This window comes from Oratosquilla oratoria, unplaced genomic scaffold (assembly GCF_046742065.1).
Source record: "Oratosquilla oratoria isolate Oo_2021 unplaced genomic scaffold, ASM4674206v1 SCAFFOLD61, whole genome shotgun sequence".
In the NCBI taxonomy this organism is placed as follows: Eukaryota; Metazoa; Arthropoda; class Malacostraca; order Stomatopoda; family Squillidae; genus Oratosquilla; species Oratosquilla oratoria.
Window position 1 is genome coordinate 227,856 of NW_027467725.1, and position 27,371 is coordinate 255,226.

The window sequence follows — 27,371 nt, forward strand, 5'->3', positions numbered from 1 at the left end:
TCCTCTACGACGATGTATTTACCTAGTTGTATTTTACAGTAAGGGGAGCTATGCTTGTGGTGTCCTGTCTCCATATCTCATTTTATCTAGACTTTTTAAGTTTGTGTATCGTTTTTGCACACACCACATTCTCATCTAACCTGTTCCAAACGTCTATTATCCTATGGGGAAAGCTGTTCTTTTTCAGGTCTCTTCTGTAATTATCTTTCTTGATTTTCATTCCATATCCTCTGGTATCTCTACCATCCCACTTTATTAGATCCTCTCTATCAATAATTTCCATGCCTTTCATGATTCTATAAATAGTTATCTCTCTTCTTTGCTCCAGTGTCTGTAGCCCAAGTTTTGCCAGTCTCTCCTCATATGATAGTTCTGAGAGCATTGGTGGCAATTTCGTAATTGCTCTTTGTATTCTTTCAAGTTTTGTTATACATTTTTTTTGTACTTGGTGACCATGTCGTCGCTGCATACTCCAATTTTGGTCTTATCAAAGTGACTAGTATTTTCTTTACCATTTCTTCGTCCAGGTATGTAAATGCCACTTTGATTGATCTTATTATAAGTTTCTTCAAAGATTTTGTTTATACGTTTCTCGGGGGACATACTGTATTCATAATACTGACTCCTAGGTCCTTCTCTTTTTCCACTTTCTTAATTTCTTTCTTTCCCAATATATATGATCCCACTATTCTTTTTTTGCTTATTCTGAATTCCATTATACTACACTTCTTAATGTTGAATTCCATCTCCCACTTCCTACTCCATTCCCATACTTTATTGAGATCACTCTGCAGCGACATATTTTTGTGTTTTCTCGTCCCACGAAGCTGTTTTAGGAGGCACATAATTTGCCACAAACTTACTGCTCTTCTTGTCCCTGTCCTCTATTTCCATCATAATCATCTCTACTCTATTCTTTCCATATGTAACTTTCCTCACAATTATATCCTTTTTCATCAGGAACATAACTCCACCCCCTTGTTTTCTCTGTTTCTATTCCAATAATTATATGCACCATGTCCTATACTGTTGGGTGGTAATGGACTTTTCAATTTTATTTCTACAATTCTCATTATGTCCGGTTCTTTATCCTTCAAGTAATCATTCAGTTCATTCAAGCCTGTTATTAAGCCATCTATATTTGTGTAAGACACTTTTAATTTTCTGTTACCTCCATCCTGTTTTCTGTTTCCCTTCCGTTTTTCTCTGGTATGAACCATTTTCTCACTTTCATATCCACTACTCTCCAACAGAATTTCTCTTTGTCTGACTGTTCTGTTCTTGTTTTTTTCCCTTAGCTTCGATTCTTTTTGTTTTCTCTTCCTCCCTTTCCTCTTTATTCATCTCTCTTTTTATCCATACCTGTTTGTACAGATCCCTCCTATGTTTTCCAATTTTTTTTCTTCAATAATTGTGTGGTACTTTGTGGAAGGCTTTCTGTAAGTCTAGGAAAGCACAATCGCCTCATCCATCCCTTTCTTGTATTATATTGATTAGTCCTAAGTAAAAACAGATTAAATTTGTGATACATGATCTTCCGTGTCAGAATCCAAATTGTCGTAAGTTTATTATATTGTTTTCTTTCAGGTGTTTTACCCATCTATTCTTGATAATCTCACAAATTTTGGCTATGGTGCTTGTTATGGAGACTGGTCTGTAATTAGTTGGTTCTTCCTTGTTTCCTCCTTTATATATTGGTACAGTGTTGGCATGTTTCCAGTCCTTTGGTATTTTTCCTTCTTTGAGTGAGCATCTTATTATGTTGTATATTTTGCCCATTAGTTCTTCTTTGCATTCTTGTAGTATGCAATTTGCAATTCTGTTTGGGCAGTGCAATTTCCCAACATCAATATTCGTTAATTGGTCCATTATTTCTTTTTGTGTCATTATTATTTCCCTCATGGCAGGAGATCACACTTCATCTCCTTCATCCCAATGCTGTACTTTCTAGTGAAAACAGACTTGAAGTGATTGTCCATGCCTTTGGCCATTTCTAGATATTCCATGTATTCTGTATTTCCTTGGCATAGTTTCACCTTTTCCTGTTTGTTTTTAAGTTTACTGTTCACATATCTCTAGAATAGTGTGGGTTGATCCTTGCATTTTTCTACGATGTTTTATTCATAGTTTCTTTTTTCCACTCTGCGCACTTATACATACACATTTCTATAGTTGTTATATATTTGCCATTTTACATGTTTTTTATCTTTTTTTCCATCTTTTCCAAGCTTTGTTTCCTTTGTCTTTTGCCTCACTGCATTTTCTATTGAACCAGCATTTAACATAAACTCTCTTGTTTTTGTCTTGGTATATACCTATTCACTCCTTCATTATAGATTTCCTTCAAGATTGCCCATTTCTCTTCCACTTTTGTCTCTTTAGTGTAAATTTTTTCCCAATTTGCATTTTGAATGAATTTAGTTTTCCAAAGTGTGTTTTGCTGTACATCAATCTTCCTTTTCTGTACTTTTCATTTCTCTCCATATATATTTCTTCCTTTAGTTCAGCCTCTATTAGTATGTGGTCACTCTTTCCAAATGGCATTTTGTATTCAATTTTATCTAAAATTTCAGGTTCTTTTATAAATATTAAATCCAGGTTTGACGGTTCTTTATTGCTTCTGTATCATATTTTCATTGACCCATTGTGTCACTGTATGTTCCATGGTCATATCCAGTAATACATTTCCCCATGGGTCCTCTATGCCCTTCACTGTCATCTCCCAACAGATTTCTTTGCAATTAAAATTCCCCATAAGTACCAGGTTACCTCCATCCTTTAGTATCTCATTTAATGAATGCCTTGTATCTTCTGATATTTTTGAATGCTCAATCTCTTTCTAAAAGCCTGTATTTGGGGGCACTTAAATCACCACAAACTTTCTACTTTTCATGTCCAAGTCTTCATCTTTTATCATGATCATTTCTACATTGTTTTTACCCACAGTAACCTTCATCACATTCAAGTTTTTCTTTGCCAAGAACATGATTTCTCCTCCCTGTTTCTCGTTTCTGTTTTTAATCCAATAATTTTATAACCTGTGTCCAACACTATTTGGTAGTATTGGACCTCTTAATTTTGTCTCCACAATTCCCATTATGCCTGTTTTTTCTTCTGACAGGTAATCATTTAGTTCATTCAGTCCTAAAATTAATCTGTCAATGTTAGTATAGGCCACTTAATTTTTTTCTTTATCATGTTTTCTGGTTTTGTTTTGCCCACTCTGATGTACCATTTTCTCAGCCTCATGTCTATGACCCTCCAATAGAACTCCTTGCTTTTGGTGTCTCTTCTCTCTCTCTCTCTCTCTCTCTCTCTCTCTCTCTCTCTCTCTCTCTCTCTCTCTCTCTCTCTCTCTCTCTCTCTCTCTCTCTCTCTCTCTCTCACTCTCTCTCTCTCTCTTTTTGTGTAGTGTTCACTCTTTGCTAGCTTGCTTTTTCTAATATGTCTTCTACTACTATTTGTGATCTTAGTTTTATTCTTAGTGGTCGATTTCTTTCCTTAGAACATTGTCCCATTCTATACACTTATATATATATTTCTCCACTTCCAGGTTACCATCTTTTATTTCTTTTAAGTTGATATTGCTGTTTCTTTTTTTGCTTTTTCTCTTGTGTACCTCACAAGACCATGTTTTTCCCTTAGTCCATATACCACTATACATTTTTTTCTATCCTTTTCTTTAAATACTTGAATGATTGTACCGTTTGCATTTTCCTACATATGTTGTACTATTTCTTTAAAGTCAATTTCTTCATTTTTTCTGTTCTCCATTTCTTAATCTTTTACGTACTTTCCTCACCTAAGTTTTCTATTTTTTTTTTCAGTAATTTCTTGAATTTTGTTATTTACCCTTTTTTTTCTCACTCGGTAGTATCAATTTTCATTTTTTCATTTTCACATTTAACTTCTATTATATAATTTTTCATTATTTTGAATTCGTTCTTAAATTCAGAGTTTGATTTCTTCAGATCAGATATTTTGTTATCTTGGGCTAAACATTCCATTAGTTCTACAATCTCCTTAATTCAGTAAATTCATTCTCTCACCATTTTTTTTATTATTACTCATCTCCCTTTCCATGTCTATGATTCAACTAATTTTTTTTTTTCTTTTTTAATAACCAAAACCAGAAACAGTGTCTTCATTATACAATTTAAATCTTGCTAGTGTTTCCATCGGTCTGTATACAATGTACTTTGGCATACCGCCCCTAGATGTCTCTGCTTTTGAGTCTACATTTGTCTTGAAATCATTGTTTTTATTTTCATGCATTTTCTCTTGTTAGATCACTAACACTGCAGAGAAATCATTTTGGGTAACCATGACTGCTCCCCCTCCCATTCAATGCAAACCAGGCCTCCTGTTTTCCTTGCATTATTGAGAATTTTGTCTTCAACAGTCTACGGAGCTCAAGTGATGGAGATGTGTGTGCACTGTTCACGTGATGGCCATAGGTTCGAGTCCTCGGGTGTACCATGTTTCAATTACAGACGCTCCTCTACTTACATTAATTCGTTTTACGTTTTTTCGATTTTACGTTTGAACTGACTGTAAAAAAACATTGTAAAAAAAAAAAATTGAGTGAATTTTTTAGTTTAGCGCGCTCTCCGTAGTTCAAACGATACTTACGCATAACGCTGCGTCCATTGTTTACATGGCACAAACGTGCCTTGCCGCCTCCTCCTCCTCCTCCTCCTCCTCCTCCTCCTCCTCCTCCTCCTCCACCATCTCAATTTATGTTGCTTGAATTTAATTTATTTGAAATTAATGTTATCATTCTACAATGTTATGTGTATAATTAATGATTTATGGGTGTTTTATAAGATACGGTAATAGAATTTACGGATGTATGGTACAGTAACAACTTACGTTCATTTTCAACTTACGTTCATTTTCAACTTACGTTCGGCCGTTCGGAACGTAACTAAAACGTAAGTTGAGGAGCGTCTGTACTGCATTGCCTCCACAGTTCTTCTAATGTTGATGGCTTAGAATTAAAGTGCATTGTGGTTTATAAAAATATTATATATATATATTATATATATGTATATTTATATGAATATATACGCACACACACACACAATTGTCGAATTGACGGCAAAGATTGAAACTCTGAAAACCCCCCCGCAATTTTCGTGGATTTCAATGACAAGGGAGTACCTGTGTTGTATTAGTAGGGAAGGGGAAAGCTCATGTTGAAGTGGAAAGTTGAAGAAAAAGGAGAAGGGGAGGGATTATTGAGCAAAATGGAAGAAAATGAGGAAGGGGACGAATGGGCCCCAGACATCAGAAAGAATGTCAACAAGAGATGTGCAGATGACACAGGTGAAGTCAAAGAAATCAATAAAGGCATTAAAATTAGAAATATAGATAAGAGCAGTGCAATAGAAAGTGGAGATAATTATTTCTATGGATTTAATGAGGGAGGAGATAACAACCTCCCCCGATTAGCAAGTCTAGAGGAAAAACTAACAAAAATGAACGAATATGGGAGGTTAGGTTTAGCCAACTTGCACGGATTACACAAAGAGTTGATAAATTGGTAGAACTAAAAAAGGAGAACCAAAACCTAAATAAAGAAATAGAAGAATTGAAAAGACAGTTAAAAGTAAAGGATGAGAATGAGGAATTAAAGAGGAATAATAAAGAGAATAAAAAGTCCATAGTAAAAGACATAAGGGATTGGAAAAAGGTTCAGGAGAATAGCAAAATTGAATGTAGAAATATAGTGAAACAACTGATGAAGGAACACACTAAGGACACAGTTATTAAAGTGATGAGAGAGAAGGAGAATATAGTAAGAGACTTAGCAGATAAAAAGAAATGTATAATTATATTAGGAATGGAAGAGAAACATAATCCAAATAGGACTACAAGAGTAAGAGATGAGAAAGAGTGAACAAGGTACTAAAATATTTCAAGAAGGTGAACAGGAAATAGGGAAAGAAATTGAAGAAATATAATACTAGGGAAATACAGTATAGACAAGACCAGCCCAGTTAAGGTTGAATTCAGGTCACAAAAGACAGCACAGAATGTCTTATCAAAAACAGGAAAACTAGCAGAAAGTGATCAGTACAAACAGGTATGGATAAAAAGATGAATAAAGAGGAAAGAGAGGAAGAGAAAACAAAAAGAATCGAAGCTAAGAAAAAAAAAACAAGAACAGAACAGAGTTAAAGAGAAATTCTATTGGAGAGTAGTGGATATGAAAGTAAGGAAATGGTTCATACCAGAGAAAAACAGAAGGGAAACAAATATACATACATATACCAAGGCTTTTTCCCCCTTACAAGGAAGGTAGCCAAAAAGGGAAAGGCATAAAAACACTCCCACCCATTTCATCCCTACATACACTCCACACCCCTCCCACCCTCCCTCTCATCTGAGCACCTCCTGGATGACGGGTCATCCCTGCACCCTGCCCACCGCCCTGGGTCAGAAGCAGTGTCGCAAGACACAGCACATCCACAGCAAGGCCGCTTCATTTAATCGGCGACCCCCCCTCTCCGTCCCCCCTTGCATATAAGGAGAGGACGGGGAGAAATCCCTTCGGGCTGCGTCAAAATTTACTCACACATACTATCACATGCAATCACAACATCATCCATATACAACCATTCTCCACTCACCTCTGTCTTCCGTCCTCTCCCTTCCTTCCTCAACAGACATTCCCCTCTTCCCCAAAGCCCCCTTCACCCCATCCATCCACCTCATCCTAGGACGTCCCCTCATGTTCACTCCCTCCACATCTGCCTTCCATACCTCTTTTACTAGTCTTTCTTCACTCATTCTTTCCATGTGTCCAAACCATCCTAATATTCTTTCATCAACCCTATCTCCCAAATCCTTTTTCACCCCTGTTCTCCTCCTCACCTCCTCATTTCTCACTCTATCCAGCCTAGTAACCCCCACCATACTTCTCAGACACTTCATCTCAAACACATTCAAACTCCTTCTCTCTTCTTCTCTTATGTTCCACGTTTCTGCCCCATACAGTGCTGTTGGCACAATCACTCCTTCATACAGTCTCCTCTTCGCATCCATTCCCAAATGTCAAATATGGATGGCTTAAAAACAGGCTTGGATGAACTGAATGATTACCTGAAGGAAAAAGAACATGACATAATGGGAATTGTAGAGACAAAATTGAAAGGTCCCTTACCACCCAACAATGTAGGACATGGTGTATATAATTATTGGATAAGAAACATAGAAGTAAAACAAGGTGGTGGAGTTATGTTCCTGACTAAGAAGGATAAAATGTGAGGAATATTACATATGGAAGTAATAGAGTGGAAATGATTATGATGGAAATAGAGGACAGGGACAAGAAGAGCAGGAAGTTAGTGGTAAATTATGTGCCCCCTAAAATGGCTTCGTTGGAAGAGAAAGAACACAGGAATGTGTTAGAAGACACAAGGATAACACTAAATAAGATAATGGAAGATGGAGGAAGAATAGTTATAGTGAGTGACTTTAAATGTAAAGAAATCTGTTGGGAAGAGATGACAGTGAAGGGTGGAGACGACCTATGGGGAATTGTACTACTTAATATGATTATAGAAGAGCCATTGAGTCTAGACCTAATAATCACATCAGAACCTGAAAAAGTGGACAAGATTAAATATAAGACACCACTAAGTAAACGTGACCACATATTAGTTGAACTGGAACTAATTGAAGAAAAATACATGAGAAAAAACAAACAATATAGAAAGGGAAGAATGATGTATGGAAAAACAAATTTTGATAAAATGAGATTTTTTTTCTTCAAGAAGCAGACTAGGAAAGGATATACAAAGAGGAAATAACAGTAGAAGAGAAATGGAAAATCTTGAATTTTTTTTTATAAAGAAGTGGAAAATATGTTCCAAGACAAAAATAAGAAAAAGGATATGTACAATGCTGGTACAACAAAAGATGTAGAGAGTTAAAAGATAAAAGGGATAAAGCTTGGATAAAATAGAAAAAAGACAAAAATAAAAAAATAAAAAGAAAAATGGAAAATATATGCTGGTTATAGAAATGAATATGTATAAGTGCACAGATAAGAAAAGAGAAAATATGAAAAGGATGTCATAGAAAAATGTAAAGATAGACCAAAACTGTTTTATAGATTTGTAAACGACAAACTGAAAAACAAACAAGAATTAATGAAACTACAACAAGGAAGAATAGAATACACAGAGGAAATAGAAATGGCAGAAATTATCTTACGAGAAAGAACATACAACTTAGAGTTATTGAGTGGGAGGGGAAAGTCCCCCCCATGAAAGAGATAGAAGTAACATACATACACACATACATATACCAAAGGCTTTTCCCCCCTTACACGGGGGGTAGCCAAAAATGAAAAAGGCATAGAAAGCACTCCCACCCATTCCATTTCCTATATATTCCACTCCCCTCCACCCTCCTCCCTTCCTCTTATCTTGGCACCTTGGTGGATTGAAAAGTGTAATGAGAAATAAGACATCTGGGAATGGATGCTAAGAGGAGGTTATATTTACCTAGTTGTATTTACCTAGTTGTATTTTGCGGGAAGGGGAGCTATGCTCGTGATGTCCCGCCTTTGTATCTCGCAGTGTCTAGTTTGTTTTTAAACTCATGAATGGTTTTTGCGCATACTATTTCATTGTCCAGTTTGTTCCAAGTGTCCAAAACTCTATGAGGAAAACTGTTTTTCTTCAGTTCTCTTCTATAGCTATGTTTTTTGATTTTCTTTCCATGTCCTCTTGTGTTTCTTTTGTCCCAGTTTAGTAAGTTCTCTCTATCGAGTACCTCTGTGCCTCTCATGATTCTGTAGATGGTCAATAGGTCACCTCTCTCTCTTCTTTGCTCCAGTGTCGGTAACTCCAGTTTAGCCAATCTCTCCTCGTATGATAGGTTTGCAAGTGCAGGTGCCATTTTTGTAGCTGCTCTTTGGATTCTTTCTATTTTCTTTATATTCTTTTTGGTACTGGGGGACCACAATGTCGCTGCATACTCTAATCTAGGCCTTATCAATGTAACCAATATTTTTTTCATCATGTCTTCGTCCAAGTATGTAAACGCCACTTTTATTGATCTTAGCAAGTTGTAAGTCTCCCCGACAATTTTGTTAATCTGTATATCATAGGACAAGTCGTTCGTGATAATTACTCCCAAATCTTTTTCGGATCCTACTTTCTTTACTTCTTTGGTTCCAATTGTATATTTTCCTGATATTCTGTTTTTGCTTTTTCCAAACTCCATTATGCTACACTTCTTAGTATTAAAGTCCACTTCCCATTTCTGACTCCAGTTCCATACCCTATTTAGGTCTTCTTGCAGTGCTTCACAGTCCTCATCAGTTTCTATTTTCCTTAGCAGTTTGGCGTCATCAGCAAAGAAGCTCATGTAGCAGTTCACGTCCTCGTCCATGTCATTCATATAGATAGCAAACATTATTGGTGCCAGCACAGATCCTTGCGGTACTCCACTGATCACCTCTTTCCAATCTGAATATTTTTCTCTGAGCACTACTCTCATCTTTCTGGAGTGATTGTGCCAACAGGACTGTACAGGGCAGAAACAGGGAACATGAGAGAGGAAGAGAGAAGGAGTTTGAATGTGTTTAAGATGAAATGTCTGAGAAGTATGATAGGGGTTACTAGGCTGGATAGAGTGAGAAATGAGGTGAGGAGGAGAATAGGGGTGGAAAGGGAGCTGGGAGATAGGGTTGATGAAAGAGTATTGGGATGGTTTGGACACATGGAAAGAATGAGTGAAGAAAGATTAGTAAAAGAAGTGTGGAAGGCACAAATGGAAGGAGTGAATATGAGGGGGTGTCCTAGGATGAGATGGATGGATGGGGTGAAAGGGGCATTACAAAAGAGAGGAATGTCTGTGGAGGAAGGACGGGAGAGGACAGAAGATAGGGGTGAAAGGAGAGGGGCTGTGTATAGATGATGTGATGCATGAGGGGGAGTGGGTGGGGGATGGAGGGTGAGGAAGTATGTATGAGAAGTAACAAAGAATGAAATAATGAATCACTTGAGTAATATTGATGTTAGAAAATTGCATGGTCCAGATGAAATAGCAAACTAGATTTTGAGAGAATGCAGGAACGAACTAAGACAAAATACATAGTCTAATAAGCAGTTCATTGAAAGAAGGAAAAGTTCCAGAAGATTGGAAAAAAGCAAATATAGTACCAATATACAAGGGGAGATACAAAGAAGATCCTACAAACTATAGACCAGTCTCTCTTACAAGTACAGTAGCTAAGATTTGTGAAAGAATGATCAAAATTAGATGGGTAAGGCATTTGGAAAAAACAATGTACTAACTCCGAGGCAGTTTGGATTTAGACAAGGAAGATCACGTGCCACAAACTTGATGTGGCACATGGATGTAATACAAGAAAGAGATGGATGGTCCGATTGTGCCTTTCTAGACCTGAAAAAAGCTTTTCATAAGGTGCCACATAAGAAATTGCTGAAGAAATTAGAAACTGCTGGAGGAATATAGGGCAAACTGCTGAAGTGGATGGAAGACTTCTTGCATGAAAGAAAAATGAGTGTGGTGATAATAGACAAACTTTCCAATTGGGATGAGGTGATTAGTGGAGTTTCACAAGGAACAGTTTTGGCCCCAATAATGTTTGCTATATAAATGATATGGATGAAGGAATTGAAAGTTATGTGAACTTTGCAGACGATGCAAAAATGTTGAAAAAAGTGAGCACTGAAGAAGATTGTGAGTTGCTGCAGAGTGATCTCAATAAAGTATGGGAATGGAGTAGGAAGTGGGAGATGGAATTCAATACTAAGAAGTGTAGTATAATGGAATTTGAAAGAAGCAAAAAAAGAATAGTGGGATCAAATACATTGGGAGAGAAAGGAATTAAAAAAGTGGAAAAAGAGAAGGACCTAGGAGTCATTGTTATGAATGATATGTCCCCTGAGAAACATATAAACAAAATTTTTGGAGAAACTTATTATTTTATAAGATCAAAGTGGCATTTACATACCTAGACGAAGAAATGGTGAAGAAAATACTAGTCACTTTGATAAGACCAAAATTGGAGTATGCAGCGATGACGTGGTCACCAAGCACCAAAAAATGCATAACAAAACTTGAAAGAATACAAAGAGCAATTACAAAATTGGCACCAAATGCTCTCAGAACTATCATATGAGGAGAGACTGGCAAAACTTGAGCTACAGACATTGGAGCAAAGAAGAGAGAGGAGACTTGATAACTATGGAACCATGAAAGGCATGGAAATTATTGATAGAGAGGATCTGATAAAATGGGATAATAGAGATACAAGAGGACATGGAAAGAAAATCAAGAAAGATAATTATAGAAGAAACCTGAAAGAGAACAGCTTTCCCCACAAGATAATAGACATTTGGAACAAGTTAGATGAGAATGTGGTGTGTGCAAAAATGATACACGAATTTAAAAACAGTGTAGATAAAACGAGATATGGAGACGGGACACCACAAGCATAGAACTCCTTACCATAAAATACAATTAGGTAAATACACACAGAGTTGAATTGATGGCGAAGATTGCAACTCTGGAAAAAATGCAATTTTCTTGGATTTCAGCAATGATGGAGTACCTGTGTTGTATTAGTAGGGAAGGTGAAAGCTCATGGTGTAGTTGGCAGGTGAAGAAAAAGGAGATGGGGAGGCATTATTGAGGAAAATGGAAGAAAATGAGGAAGGGGAGGAATGGACCTTGAATGTCATAAGGAGTGTAAACAAAACATGTGCAGATGACACAGATGAGGTTGAACAGGTGAGCAGAGGTATTAAAAGTAGGAATATAGATAATAGCAGCTCAATGGAAAGAGGAGATAATTACTTCTATGGATTTAATGAGGGAGATGAAAACCTCCCCAACTAGTAAATCTAGATGAGAAACTAGCAAAAATGAACAAAGCATGGGAGGTTAGGTTTAACTAACTAGCACTAGTTACACAAAGAGTTGATAAACTGGAAGAACTAAAGAAGGAGAATCAAAACCTAATTAAAGAAATAGAAGAAATAAAAAGACAGTTAAGAGAAGTAAAGGATGAGAGTGAGGAATTAAAGAGGAACAACAAATAGAATAAAGAGTCCATAGCTAAAGAGGTAAGTGGATGAAAAAAAGTTCAAGAGAATAACAAAATTGAATTTAGAGATATAGTGAAACAACAGATGAAAGAACAAACTAAGGACACAGTTATTAAAGTGATGAGAGAGAAGGAGAATATAGTAAGATACTTAGATAAAAAGAAATGTATACATTAGAAATGGAAGAGAAGCATAATCCAAATAGGACTACAAGTGTAAAGGAAAAGGAAAAAGTAAACAAGGTATTAAAAATAGTTCCAAGAAGATGAACAAGAAACAGGGAAAGAAATTGAAGAAATATATAGATTGCAGAAATACAATATAGAAAAAAACCAGACCAATCAAGGTTAAATTCAGGTCACAAACAACAGCAGAGAATATTTATCAACAAGGAAACTAGCAAAAAGTGATCAGTACAAACAGGTATGGATAAAAAGAGATAAATAAAGAGGAAAGAGAGGAAGAGAAAACAAAGAATAGAAGCTAAGGAAAAAACAAGAACAGAACAGAGTCAAACAAAGATAAATTCTATAGGAGAGTAGCGGATATGAAAGTGAGGAAATGGTCCATACTAGAGAAAAACGGAAGGAAAATGAAAAACAGGATGGAGGTAACAGAAAATTGAAAGTGTCTTTCACAAATATAAATGGCTTAATAACAGGCTTGAACGAACTGAATGATTACCTGAAGGAAAAAGAACTGGATATAATGGAAATTGTAGAGACAACATTGAAAGGTCCATTACCACCCAACAATGTAGGACATGGTGATTATTGGATTAGAAACAGAGAAGGGGGTGAAGTTATGTTCCTGACTAAGAAGGATATAAATGTGAGGAATGTTACATATGGAAGGAATAGAGTGGAGATGATTATGATGGAAATAGAGGACAGGGGCAAGAAGAGTAGAAAGTTTGGGGTAAATTATGTGCCTCTTAAAATGGCTTTGTGGGAAGAGAGAGAACACAAAAATATGTTAGAAGACACAAGGATAACACTAAATAAGATAATGGAAGATGGAGGAAGAATAGTTAAAGTGGGTGACTTTAATTGTAAAGAAATCTGTTGGGAAGAGATGACAGTGAAAGGGGAGACAACCTATGGGGAAATGTACTACTTGATATGATTGTAGAACAATGACACAATGGATACAAGAGAATACTAGGTATAGAGATGAGGAAGAACCATCGAGACTGGACCTAATAATCACATCAGAACCTGAAATAGTGGACAAGATTGAATATAAGACTCCAGTAAGTAAAAGTGACCACATATTAGTTGAACTGTAACTAAATGAGGAAAAGCACATGGAAAAAAATGAACAATATAGAAAGGGAGATTGTATGGAAAAACAAATTTTGATGAAATAAGAGAATTCTTTCAAAAAGCAGACTGGGAAACAATACATGGGGAAACAACAGTAGAAGAGAAATGGAAAATCTTGACAAAAATTTATAAAGGGTGGAAAAGTATGTTCCAAGACAAAAACAAGAAAAAGGATATATAAAGTGATGGTACAACAAAAGATGTAGGGAGTTAAAAGACAAAAGGGATAAAGCTTGGATAAAATGGGAGAAAGACAGAAGACCTGAAAAATGGAAAATATATACTAGTTATAGAAATCAATATGTACAAGTGTGCAAAGAAGTAAAGAGAAAATACGAAAAGGGTGTCATAGAAAAATGTAAAGATTGACCAAAACTATTTTATAGATTTGTAAACACCAAACTGAAAAACAAACAATAATTAGTGAAACTACAAGGAGTTGAATACACAGAGGAAATAGAAATGGCAGAAATTATGAACAAGCATTTTAAATCCATGTTTACAAGGGAGAACATACAACTTAGAGATGTCGAGTGGGAGGGGAAAGTCCCCCTATGAAAGAGATAGAAGTAACAAGGAAAGAAATAATGAATCACTTGAGTAATCTCAATGTTAGAAAATTGCATGGACCAAATGAAATAGCAAACTGGATTTTGAGAGAATGCAGGAACGAACTAACAGACAAAATACATAGTCTAATAAACAGTTTATTGAAAGAAGGAAAAGTTCCAGAAGATTGGAAAAGAGCAAATATAGTGCCAATATATAAAGGGGGAAACAAGGAAGACCCTAATAACTATAGACCAATCTCACACACAAGTGTGGTAGCTAAAATTTGTGAACGAATGATCAAAATTAGATGGGTAAGGCATTTGGAAAAAACAATGTACTAAAACCAAGGCAATTTGGATTTAGATAAGGAAGATCATGTGTCACCACAAACTTGATGTGTTTCTATTCAAGACTAATAGATGTAATACAAAAACAAGATGGATGGGCTGATTGTGCATTTCTAGACCTGAAAAAAGCTTATGATAAGGTGCCACAGAAATTGCTAAAGAAATTAGAAACTGCAGGAGGAATACAGGGTAAACTGCTGAAGTGGATGGCATCCTTCTTGCATGAAGGAAAAATGAGAGTGGTGATAAGAGAGTTCCACAAGGAACAGTTCTGGCCCCAATAATGTTTGCTATATATATTAATGATATGGATAAAGGAATTTAAAGTTATATGAGCTTCTTTGTGGAGGATGCAAAACTGTTGAAAAAAGTGAACACTGTAGAAGATTGTGAGTCGTTGCAGAGTGACCTCAATAAAGTATGGGAATGGAGTTGAAAATGGGAGATGGAATTCTATATTCAGAAGTGTAGCATAATGGAATTTGGAAGAAGCAAAAAAAGAATAGTGGGATCATATAAATTGGGAGAGGAAGAAAGTAAAAAAGTGAAAATGAGAAGGACCTGGGAGTCATTATTATGAATAATATGTCCCCTGAGAAACATATAAACAAAATTTTTGGAGAAAATTATAATTTAATAAGATCAAAGTGGCATTTACATACCTGGACGAAGAAATGGTGAAGAAAATACTAGTCACTTTGATAAGACCAAAATTGGAGTATGTAGCGACAATGTGGTCACCAAGCACAAAAAAATGTATAACAAAACTTGAATACAAAGAGCAATTACAAAATTGGCCCCAATGCTCTCAGAACTATCATATGAGGAGAGACTGTCAAAACTTGAGCTAAAGACATTGGAGCGAAGAAGAGAGAAAACTTGATAACTATAGAACCATGAAAAGCATGGAAATTATTGATAGAGAGGATCTGATAAAATGGGATAATAGAGATACAAGAGGACATGGAAAGAAAATCAAGAAAGAGAGTTATAGAAGAAACCTAAAAAAGAACAGCTTTCCCCACAAGATAATAGACATTTGGAACAAGTTAGATGAGAATGTGGTGTGTGCTAAAATGATACACGAATTTAAAAACAATGTAGATAAAATGAGATATGGAGACAGGACACAACAAGCATAGCTCCCCTTTTTGTTTAATTACTTGCATAACTGTTTCTTTTGTGTTTTCCTCTATCTGCTTTTGTACTATTTCTGTAAAATATATTTTTTGATTTTCCTGTTCTTGTCTCCATTGATTTTTTATTTCAATGAGGTCTGTTTCTTTGACTCTTCCACCTTTCCAGTCACTACTTGTAATTGCTCTTTGACCTTTTTCAGTTCATCATTTTTATTTTTGTATTCAGTTTTCATTCTCTTGTTTTCTCTTTTTAGGATTTCAGTTTCACTCTTTATGTCACTTAGTTCTTTGATTGTTTGCTCATTACTCTTATGCAAAGTAATCAATTCTCTATGTACAGCTCGGTAGTCCAGTTTTAAATCTATAATTTCTTCCATAAAGTCATTTATTTCACAATTTCTTAATGCATTACTATATCTAATTTCTCTATCTATAAACTTTTTCCTATTTCACCTGGGTTTCTTTGAAACCCTGAGAAAAAGTTACTTTCCCACCTTTGGTTTTTTCTTGGAGTATCAATTACACAAGGGCGTTTGGGGATGACACCTCTAGGACTTTCCACTATACTTACGTCTAATCCTCTTTTTGTTGGTTCATTTGTTATTCTTTCTTCTTTATCTTTCTCCATTTTGCCAAAAACTATACTTATTTTAAGAACTGGAAAAACTGGAAAAACTTTTACCGGTCATACGAGTACCATAGTTCACCCATCCCACACAATAACAACTGGTTTCCTTTGTTGTTGGCGACAAAACTGCTAGATAGATGTGCGCAACACAGCACTTCCTTTTGTTTCAGTGTCTGGACAATGTATGTTTGAGATGAGGTGCCTGAGAAGTATGATAGGAGTTACTAGGCTGGATAGAGTGAGAAATGAGGAGGTGAGGAGGAGAACAGGGGTGGAAAGGGAGTTGGGAGATAGGGTTGATGAAAGCATATTGGGATGGTTTGGACACATGGAAAGAATGAGTGAAGAAAGACTAGTAAAAGAGGTGTGGAAGGCAGAGGTGGAAGGAGTGAACATGAGGGGGCAACCTAGGATGAGATGGATAGATGGGGTAAAAGGGGCATTGGGAAAGAGGGTAATGTCTGCTGAGGAAGGATGGGAGACGACAGAAGATAGGGGTAAATGGAGAATGGTTGTGTATAGATGATGCTGTGATGCATGAGGGGAGATGGGAAGGTGAGGAAGTATGTGTGAAAAATAAATTGACACAGCCTGAAGAGATTACTCCCTGTCTTCTTTTCTGCATGAGAGGATGGAGAGGGGTGGTTGCCAATTTAATGAAACAGCCTTGCTGTGGATGTGCTGTGTCTTACGACACTGCTTCTGACCCAGGGCAGTGGGCAAGATGCAGGGATGACCCACCATCCAGGAGGTGCCAAGAGGGATGGAAGAGGGTGGATGGGAGTGGAGTATGTAGGGGATGGAATGTGTGGGAGTGGATTTTATGCATTTGTTTTTTGGCTACCTCCCTTATAAGGGGGGAAAAACCTTTGGTATATGTATGTATGTATGCTTGTGAAATGTAATGTGAAGGGTTGTGTGGGTTGTTAGGATTCTGGCATATTATTGTGTTCTTGACGTTTTCATATGTTCTATTTGGAGGATGATGGTTTTTGAGTTTAATGTCTAATGGGGGTGGTTTTGGTGCATCCTGTAATTCTTGGTGCTCCATTCTGCAGAATTTGTAAATCGTTTATGCTTGATTTGCTGATTGTCATTAACCATGTTTTGAAAGTGTATTCTTGTTTCTTGAGCTGTATAGTTATTAGATCTCCCCAAAGTTTGTGCTAGTAATGGTTATCAATAGGTTTGTTTATTTACTGATTTTTTGCTGTCAGGTCCTTGATATGTGGGCTGAATGTCATTTGGGTATCAAATGTTAAACCCACAAATTTTGGGTTCCTTTCTAGTGAAAGAGTTTTGCCAATTAATTTCACCATGGCAAGGTTTTTTGATGCATGGTTGTCTGAGCGAGCATTGTTACTGTTGACTTCTGGGGTGAAGTATCTGTTCTGTTATTTTTGAGCCATTGTTCCTGTTAGATATTGCACTGATAACATCCTTACCTGGAAGTAATTGGGGATTGAGTTAGTTGTAACCATGTATCCCATCATTGTTGCAATGGAGGGATTTAAAAGAAGACTCTTGGTTCCTTGGTGGGTTTTATTTTGTCTGCCACTTGCAAGGGTATCTGTACAAATGGAAACCAACATACAAATGCCATGTAGCATGTGAGCATCTTGACCTTCCTATTTTATTCTATGTATAATGGATTGAATAGCTATATATGAAAAATACATAATACTTCCTTCCCCCTTAAAAATATTTGAGGACCTGAATACAAAAAGTATGATACCAAAATCTCTTACATGTTAATGACTTACAAATCTAGGTGACTAGGAGGAACTCCTTTCATAGCTCTTGGCAGAATATCGGCATTACCTTAGGGATTGACTGGTTCATTGACATGACTGTAATTGGTTTCCTTAACCTCTTCACTCTGGGGCACATCGCATGTCTGGCAGCATTAGCTGCCCGACGTGCGATGTTGTGTCATAATAATTGCATTATAAAAAATAAAGTCAGTGCTCAATTGTTTGTTCTCTTTCACCCGTGTATTTTGATAACCATAGAAAATTGATGAAGCCAGTTTAGAGAGAATGGAAATTACGTAGGTACGACTACAATAAATATAATCAAGATGCCGACGTCGGCATCATCGAGTACCCACTTGCTCCTCATGCCGCCTACGTAGGCGTCACCGTATGGAAGTGATTAACTTCTGGTTGTACAGGGGTAGCAGACTGCCATAGGCTCTTTAGTGACTTCCATAGAAGTGTCATAGCTATTACTGCATGAGCGAATTAATTGATCATCTTGCCTTATTATGAATTTCCTTTTGTCGGTACTTGATGATACATACTCCCTAATCTACTCGTAACTCTACCACAGAGTCAATTTCCTCTGTGCCATAAGACCATACCATAACTAGTGAGGATGTAGCGTCCTGCGGCAAATGCCTGCATCCGGCAGTACGGTGCACCGGGTTGCAATGAAGCCCCCTGCATTCATGCAGGGCCTTGATTGCAACCTGGTGCACCATACTGCCAGATGCAGGCATTTGCCGCAGGACGCTACAGGAAAAATTTGGTCGTATCTTGGGTGACGCCTTGAAGGTGAAACTGAGCGTCCATGATGGTGAACCATCCATCCACAGCATTGTGCATGAATGCAGGGGGCTTGATTGCAACCCGGTGCACCGTACTGCCGGATGCAGGCATTTGCCGCAGGACGCTACAAGGACTTTGGAAACTTTTACTTTCTTCTGACCTCTTGTTTTTCCCAACCTACATGTTCTATTTTATTCTGGAAGTTTGGTAACATTAAATCAAGTTCATTTCTAAGTCTTCTTCCCATCAAGAGCTGTGAAGGTGGTACTCCTGTAGTAGCATGTTGAGTAGTTCTATATGCTAAAAGAAACTTACATATACATGAGGTAACATGTGATACAGTATGCTGTCTACACTTCATATTTTGTTTAAAAGTTTGCACAAACCTTTTAGCCTCTCCATTAGTGGCTGGATGATAGGTGCTGATAAAGTATGATATATACCATTTACAGTTAAGAAATCCTGAAAATCCTGAGAAGTGAACTGAGGCCCATTGTCTGATACAATGTGTTCTGGCAGTCCATACATGGCAAATATTGACATCAGAGCGCTATTAGTAGATAAAACTATAGTGCACTGTGTTGCAATTACCTCAGGCCACTTACTACAAGCATCTACTACAATCAAATAAGAATGACCTAAATAAGGAGCTGCATAATCTATGTGTAACCTTTGCCATGGATATTTGGAATATTTCCATGGATGTAAAGTTCTTACTAGTTCATTACGGTGTACTGCACACTACACATTTCTTTACAAAATTTTCAGTGTCACTGTCCACCCTTGGCTTACAAATGAACTAGCAGTGGCTTTAGGTCTTACGATACCTTGATGATCTGCATGAATTTCCTTAAATATTCTTTGTCTCAGTGATTGTGGTATGGTCACTCAAACACCTCTGAAGATGAAGTTTTGCTCAACACAGTTCTGACCACACACCTTTATATTGTTTACATTCCTCACTCATCATAACTGAAGTTCTTCCAGTAATAAGACTTCGCAAAATGTGTGACAACACCGGGTCTTTATGAGAATTCTGTGCTACTATGTCAGCTTTTACAGGCAGATGACATGTTTCAGTCAACAAAATGCTACTTTCATGTTCTTCTGCAGCTTTGTCTACTGGTAGTCTGGAGAATACATTTGCATTCCTATCTTAGCAGTTTGCCCATACTTCATTGAATATGTTGATAGTATAACTGCCCATCTCTGTAACCTAGCTGCTACTGAAGTGGGTAGTGCTGTGTTTGGACCCAATATAAACAATGGCTTGTGATCAGTCTCTAGTGTAAACTGATGTTTGCCATATAAGCGCATGTGGAATTTCTTTATTCCATACACTAATGCTAAGCCCTCTTTCTTTATATGAGAATAGTTCATTTCTGCTCTGTTCAATGCCCTAGAATTAAATGCTATTGGTCTTTCACTACCATTGGGCATGTCTTGTGCCAGGACAGCTAAATTGATGATGCATCACAGACCAATATGACAGGTAGATCCTTTTGAAAATGTACAAGGAAATATGGAGAAGATATTTCCATCTTAATTTGTTCAAATTATTTCTGACATTGTGCTGACCAGTGCCATGGCACTTCTATTCTGAGCACTTCTTGCAGTGGATGAGCATCTGTGGCTAAATCTCTTATAAATTGCCATAAAAAGTAACTAACCCTAGGAATGACTGTAATTCCTTCACATTTTCAGGTATCTTGGCATCTTGAATTGCTTTTACCTTGTCTCAGGTCTTGTGTATACCTTGTCCATCTATGATAAATCCCAAGTACCCTACTGATGGTACTTGTAACTGACACTTATTTTCATATACACTCAGACCATTTTCCTGCATATGCTGTAGCATGGCTTTTAACCTAGTCTGGTGTTCATGGATATCTTTACCTGGTATTAAGATATCACCTATAAAGCGAAAAACTCCTGGCATACCAGTAAATATTTTATCCATTATTTACTGCCATAATACAGGACTACTACCCACTCCACAAGGCAATACCCTGAAGATGAAAGAATCCTGTGTACAAAGAGTGCACAGTTCTTGTGATTTCTCATCCATAATCAGTTGCTGAAAAGCATGCTTTAAATCTATTTTGGAAAACACCTCAATATTTCCCAAACAAAAGAACATTTCTGTTGTGTTTGGCAGTGGGTGCTGTGCTACTTAGCTGAGGTTTCAGCATTACCTTGGAATCACCACACAATCTTACTCCTCCATCCCTTTTTGCTATTGGAACTAGAGGTGTACCCCAATCTGATTATGTTACTCTTACTTTCCCATAGTCTCTAATCTATGTATCTATTGTTCTACAGCTGCCCTCAGCTTAAAAGATGTTTGCCAAGGAAGACAAAATTTTGGCTGTGCCTGTGGCTTCAGTGACAGGGAAGCTCTTATATTCTTTACTGTTACTCAACCTTCTGTGAATACTTCTTCCACCTGTATTTACCTAGTTGTATTTTACTGGAAGGGGAGCTATGCTTGTGGTGTTCCGCCTTTGTATCTCGCAGTGTCTAGTTTGCTCATGAATGGTTTTTGCACACACTATTTTTTCATCCAGTTTTTTCCAAGTGTCCACCACTCCATGTGGAAAACTGTTCTTCTTCAGATCTCTTCTATAACTATGTTTTTCGAGTTTTTTCCCATGTCCTCTTGTGTTTTCTCTTGTCCCAGTTTAACAAGTCCTTTCTATTGAGTTTTTCTGTGCCCTTCATAATTCTATAGGTGGTCAGTAGGTCACCTCTCTTCTTTGCTCCAGAGTTGGTAACTCCAGTTTAGCCAGTCTCTCTTCATATGACAAGTTTGAAAGTGCAGGAGCCATTTTTGTGGCTGCTCTCTGCATTCTTTCGGTTTTCTTTATATTTCTTTTGGTACTGGGTGACCACAATATCACTGCATATTCTAGTATGACTAATAATTTTTTAATAATTTCTTCCTCCAAATATGTAAATGTCACTTTTATTGATCTTAGCAAGTTATAGGATTCTCCAACAATTTTGTTTATATGTTTATCAGAGGAAAAGTCGTTTGGGATAATCACTCCCAGATCTTTTTCAGATCCCACTTTCTTCACCTCCGCTCCAATTTTATATTGTCCTGATATTCTATTTTTACTTTTTCCAAACTCCATTATGCTACATTTCTTAACCACTTCAGTACGGGACTTAAATCTCGCGGGCAGCAGCCAATGCCAGCCGTATGACGTAACGAAATAATATTCGCATCATAAAATATAGTCGCCGCTTATATCGATCGTTCTCTCTTTCACCCGCGAATTTTGAAAACCACAGAGAATGGGATTCAGGGCGCATTTGGGAGAATGTAAAAACACAGGGGCGACTACAATAAATATAATCAAGACGCTGATATGGCAGCGTCGCGAATCCACTTGCTCCTCATGACGCCTACGTGTGCGGCACCGTATGGAAGGGGTTAATGCTGAAGTCTACTTCCCACTTCTGACTCCATTTCCAAACCTTATTCAGGTCATCCTGTAGTGATTCGCAATCCGTTTTGGTTTTTTACTTTCCTTAACAATTAGCATCGTCTGCAAAGAAGCTCATGTAACATTCCAAATCATCATCCATGTTATTCACATAAATAGCAAACATTATTGGAGCCAATACAGATCCTTGCAGAACTCCCCTAATCACCTCCTTCCAACCTGAATATTTTTCTCTAAGTACTACTCTCATCTTTCTACTATTCAGGAAGTCCTCCATCCCTTTTAGCAAGTTGCCTTGTATTCCTCCTATATGCCCCAATTATTTCAATAATTTTTTATGTGCTACCTTGTCAAAAGCTTTTTGCAAGTCCAAGAAAGGATAATCAGCCCATCCATCCCTTTCTTGCACTATATTTATTTGTCTTCAGTAAAAACGTATAAGTCTGTGGTACATGATCTTCCCTGTCTGAACCCAAATTGTCTTGGGTTTATTATATTGTTTTCTTCCAGGTGTTTTACCTATCTATGCTTAATAATTTTCTCACAAATTTTGGCTGTAGTGCTTGTTAGTGAGACCCTATAGTTAGTTGGCTCTTCTTTGTTTCCTCCTTTATAATTAGTACAATGTTAGCATTTTTCTAGTCTTTTGGTATTTTTCCTTCTTTAAGTGAGCAACTTATTATGTTATATATTTTGTCCATTAGTTCTTCTTTGCATTCTTTTAGAATCCAATTTGCAATTCTGTCCGGGCCATGTGATTTCCTGTAACTGCTTCTGCTTTGACCACAAATGGCTGGGAAACTGGGACATCCAAAACCATCTTGTATTTTGTTGATTTGTGAACTTGCCAAGACTCCTTGGTGCCAGTCACACCTTATATCCTTGTGGGGATCATACCTCTGGCATCGTTGCTCTGCCTCTTGGGGTCGAACCTCTTGGGATTATCTTTGCTCTACCTCATGAAGTCTTGGCCTTGTGGGTTCATCTCTTGACTTTTTGCCAGATGTTAGATATTATATTATCATCCTTACCTGAAGTAATTGGGATTGAGTTAGTTGTATCCATATACTCTATCCTAATCACCATACATTAGATATTGCACTGATAGGATTTAAAAGAAGGCTCCTGGTTCCTTGGTGGGTTTTATTTTATCCACCATTTGCAAGCATATCGATACAGATGTAAACAAACATACAAATGCCTTATAGCACGTGTGCATCTTGACCTTCCTATTTGATCATGGATATCTTTCTTGCTATTTTGTATTTACTGTGCTGGGGTTCTTATTGTGAAGTCATCTGCATATTAGAGAACATTGGTGTTTAGTTCTGGTTCAGGAGCTGGTAGATCACTTATGAACAGTAATATTGAAAGCATTGCACCTTGAAGGACTCCATTGTATAGTATTTTTGTACCTTATCAGTACAGTGCATTGTTTTCCTGCTATAAAGTTGGTTATCCATCTCTCATCATTGTTATGGTTATCTGTCTTAATTATCTTTTTGGATAGTATGTCAGCAGGCCTTGTCAAAAGCCAAGTTAATATCTATAGCAACCATAACTGTCCTTTGTGATGGGAGTTTTCTGTTTAATCTTTCAAGTAATTATTGGATGTTTGTGAGCAGAGTGCTGGTAGAGTGGCCTGTGAAACCATATTTAATTGGGGGAAGAAGGTATTTCTGATTTGATTCTTGCTGCAACCAACTTTTCTATCATCTTGGATGTTTTGGATAGTAGTGAGATTGGTTTTTATGATGTGGAGTCCTTTCATGGTTTGTTTAGCTTAAAAATTGGTATTATGTGGGGTTTCCAGATGTTTGGGATGTTATTGATTAGCCAGAAGTAGTTGAAAATATCCATTAAAGATATAGCAGTTTGACCAAAGTATTTGAGGTGAATTCTTTAGATCTTGTCTGGACCTTCAGCTTTGGAGTTCTTTAATTTTTTTATGGTCCCTTTTGTGTTCTTTACTGTGAAAAGAAGGGATGGCTTCGTTGGCTGTTTTGATTTTCCCAATTTCTTTAATTATTTCCCAATTTTCTGATAAATTGGGCTTGAGAAACTGCAAAAATGTGATAAGAGGAGAGACAAAATTGCTAATGAACATTAACTTGGCATTTAATTTTTGAATTAACATATGAATAAAAATTATTAAAAATCTGATCTGCCCCATGCTGGAATATGTAGCAGTTTTTTTGGTCATTGCATAGAAAGAGAATAAAAATTATATAGAAAATGTGGCAACCAGATCCATATTCTGGGTGATAAGACTTGAGAGACTAGATAATTTGGAGGAATGAAGAGGGAGATGATATGATAATATTTAGAACAGAGAAAGGAAAATAAAGATTGGACAGGATCGATGAATAGGGATGAAGGAATGAGAAGAGGACAAATTTTTAAAGAGGACAGATTACTTAAAAGATGTTAGGAAGTAGAGCTTTTCACATTGGTGTATAAATTTGTGGAAAAGTAAAAGAAATAATCCAGATCAACAATAGAAATGAATGGCAAAGTTTGAGTGTAGATATAGAGGCTGAAATATATGAGCAATGCTCTAAGCCTGAATACTACAATTATTTAATTATGTGTATTATCCTTGAGTTTCTCCAGATATAATCTTTATGGATTACATCTCAGGATTCTCTAACTTAAACATGGCTTAAGTGTTGCAATCCTAAATCACTGGTCAGTTTCAAAGAACTCTGCACTCTAGTAAACTCTGCAGCTCTGTAGGATCAGCCTGAAAGAATGTATATAAGAGGACTTAGCAAAAGACTAAAGACAATGTTTGAAAATTGTTCAAGAACACATATTTATATGCAGATGCATCTATTTGTCGATCAAATTAGAAGAAACCGTTCAATCATACAACATACAACAACAAAGCTTAAAGAGATATACAGATGACTCCTATGAGAATAGCTCGAAGCCCATGTACATTAATATAAACACATACAACTACTGGATAAAAAAACAGGGGACAAGAAACAGGGAGGGGGAATCATGTTCTTGGCCAAGAAAGACCTAAAGGTGACAAAAATTGCAGAGGGCAAAGGTAATGCTGAATTGATCATGATAAAAGTCGAAGGCAAGAATATGAAGAGTAGAAAGTTTGTGGTGACTTATGTGCCTCCAAAAACAAGCGCTTGGAAAGAAATTGAACATAAAAAAATTCTAGATGACACAAGAAAATCACTCAATGAGATACTAATGTGTAAGGGTAATATTGTAGTAATGGGGGACTTCAATTGCAAAGAAATTTGTTTGGGACAGAATGACAGTGAAAGGAGGAGATGACTCGTGGGGCAATGTACTGCTAGATATGACCATGGAGTACACAATGACCCAATGGGTCCATGAAAACACAAGGTACAGAAATAATGAAGAGCCATCGAAACTAGATCTAATATTTACAACAGAGCCTGAAATAGTGCATAAAGTCCAGTATGAGACACCAATTGGAAAGAGTGAACATTTACTCTTCGAAACTATACTATAGGAAGTAATTGACATAGAGAGGAACGTATAGCATATGAAAGGAATACTGAGGTACAACAAAAAACAGACTTTACAAAACTAAAGACATTCTTCCGGAATGCAAACTGGGAAATATTTTACAGGGAAGAAAACAGCAGTGGAAGAGAAATGGAATATATTGATGGAAAACTACAATGAAGGGGTAAACAGGCATGTCCCAAGACAAAAGCGAGAGAGAGAGTACATTAAAATGTTGGTTCAACAAAAGATGCAGTGAGGCAAAAGACAGAAGGGACAAAGCTTGGAAAAAGTGGAGAAAAGACAAAAAACAAAGCAAATGGCAAATTTATGTTAAAACTATAGAAATGAGTATGTTAATGTGAGAAGAGAGGAGAAAAGGAACCATGAGAAGGATATTATAGACAAATGCAAAGAGCAACCCAAACTATTCTATCGGTATGTGAATGGTAAACTTAAAAACAAACAGGAATTGGTGAAACTATGCCAAGGAAACATAGAATACACAGAAGATTTAGAGATGGCCGAAGTCATGAACAATCACTTTAAATCTGTTTTCACCAGAGAGAAAATACCGAATTGTGACATAAACAAAAACAAGAAATCTCCCCTCATGAATGAGTTTACAGCATCACTAAAGGAAATATCAGAACATTTATCAAGGCTGGATGTCAGAAAATCACATGGCCCGGACGGTATTGCAAATTGGATTCTAAAGGAGTGCAAAGAAGAACTAACAGACAAAATACACATCTTAATAAACAGCTCACTCAAAGAAGGAAAGATACCCGAGGACTGGAAAAACGCTAACATTGTACCAATACACAAAGGAGGAAACAAAGAAGAACCCACCAACTATAGGCCAGTATCACTAAACAAGCACCATTGCCAAAATTTGTGAGAAAATAATCAAAGAATAGATGGGTAAAAACATCTGGAAGACAATGACATATTAAACCCAAGACAATTTCGGATTCAGACAAGGAAGATCATGCTCCACAAACTTAATATGCTTTTACTCAAGACTAAATAGACATAGTGCAAGAAAGAAATGGATGGGGCTGATTGTGCATTCCTAGACTTGCAAAAAGCCTTTGACAAAGTACCACACAGAAAACTACTAAAAAAACTGGAACACATAGGAGGAATACAGGGAAAACCTACTAAAATGGATAGAGGACTTTCTGACTGGTAGAAAGATGAGAGTAGTGCTCAGAGAAAAATATTCAGACTGGAAAGAGGTGATCATTGGAGTACCGCAAGGATCTGTGCTGGCACCAATAAGTTTTTCTATCTATATGAATGACATGGATGAGGACGTGAACTGCTACATGAGCTTCTTTGCCGATGACGCCAAACTGCTAAGGAAAATAGAAACTGATGAGGACTGTGAAGCACTGCAAGAAGACCTAAATAGGGTATGGAACTGGAGTCAGAAATGGGAAGTGGACTTTAATACTAAGAAGTGTAGCATAATGGAGTTTGGAAAAAGCAAAAACAGAATATCAGGAAAATATACAATTGGAACCAAAGAAGTAAAGAAAGTAGGATCCGAAAAAGATTTGGGAGTAATTATCACGAACGACCTGTCCTTATGATATACAGATTAACAAAATTGTCGGGGAGACTTACAATTTGCTAAGATCAATAAAAGTGGCGTTTACATACTTGGACGAAGACATGATTGAAAAAAATATATGGTTACATTGATAAGGCCTAGATCAGAGTAATGCAGCGACATTGTGGTCCCCCAGTACCAAAAAGAATATAAAGAAAATAGAAAGAA

General features: G+C 36.9%; 1 protein-coding gene across 5 annotated transcripts in view; it reads left to right on the forward strand.

Annotated features, from left to right (window-relative positions):
• Window positions 1-27,371, forward strand: part of LOC143023793 (uncharacterized) — a 174,226-nt gene that overhangs the window by 58,596 nt on the left and 88,259 nt on the right. The gene's annotated exons all lie outside the window — the stretch shown is intronic.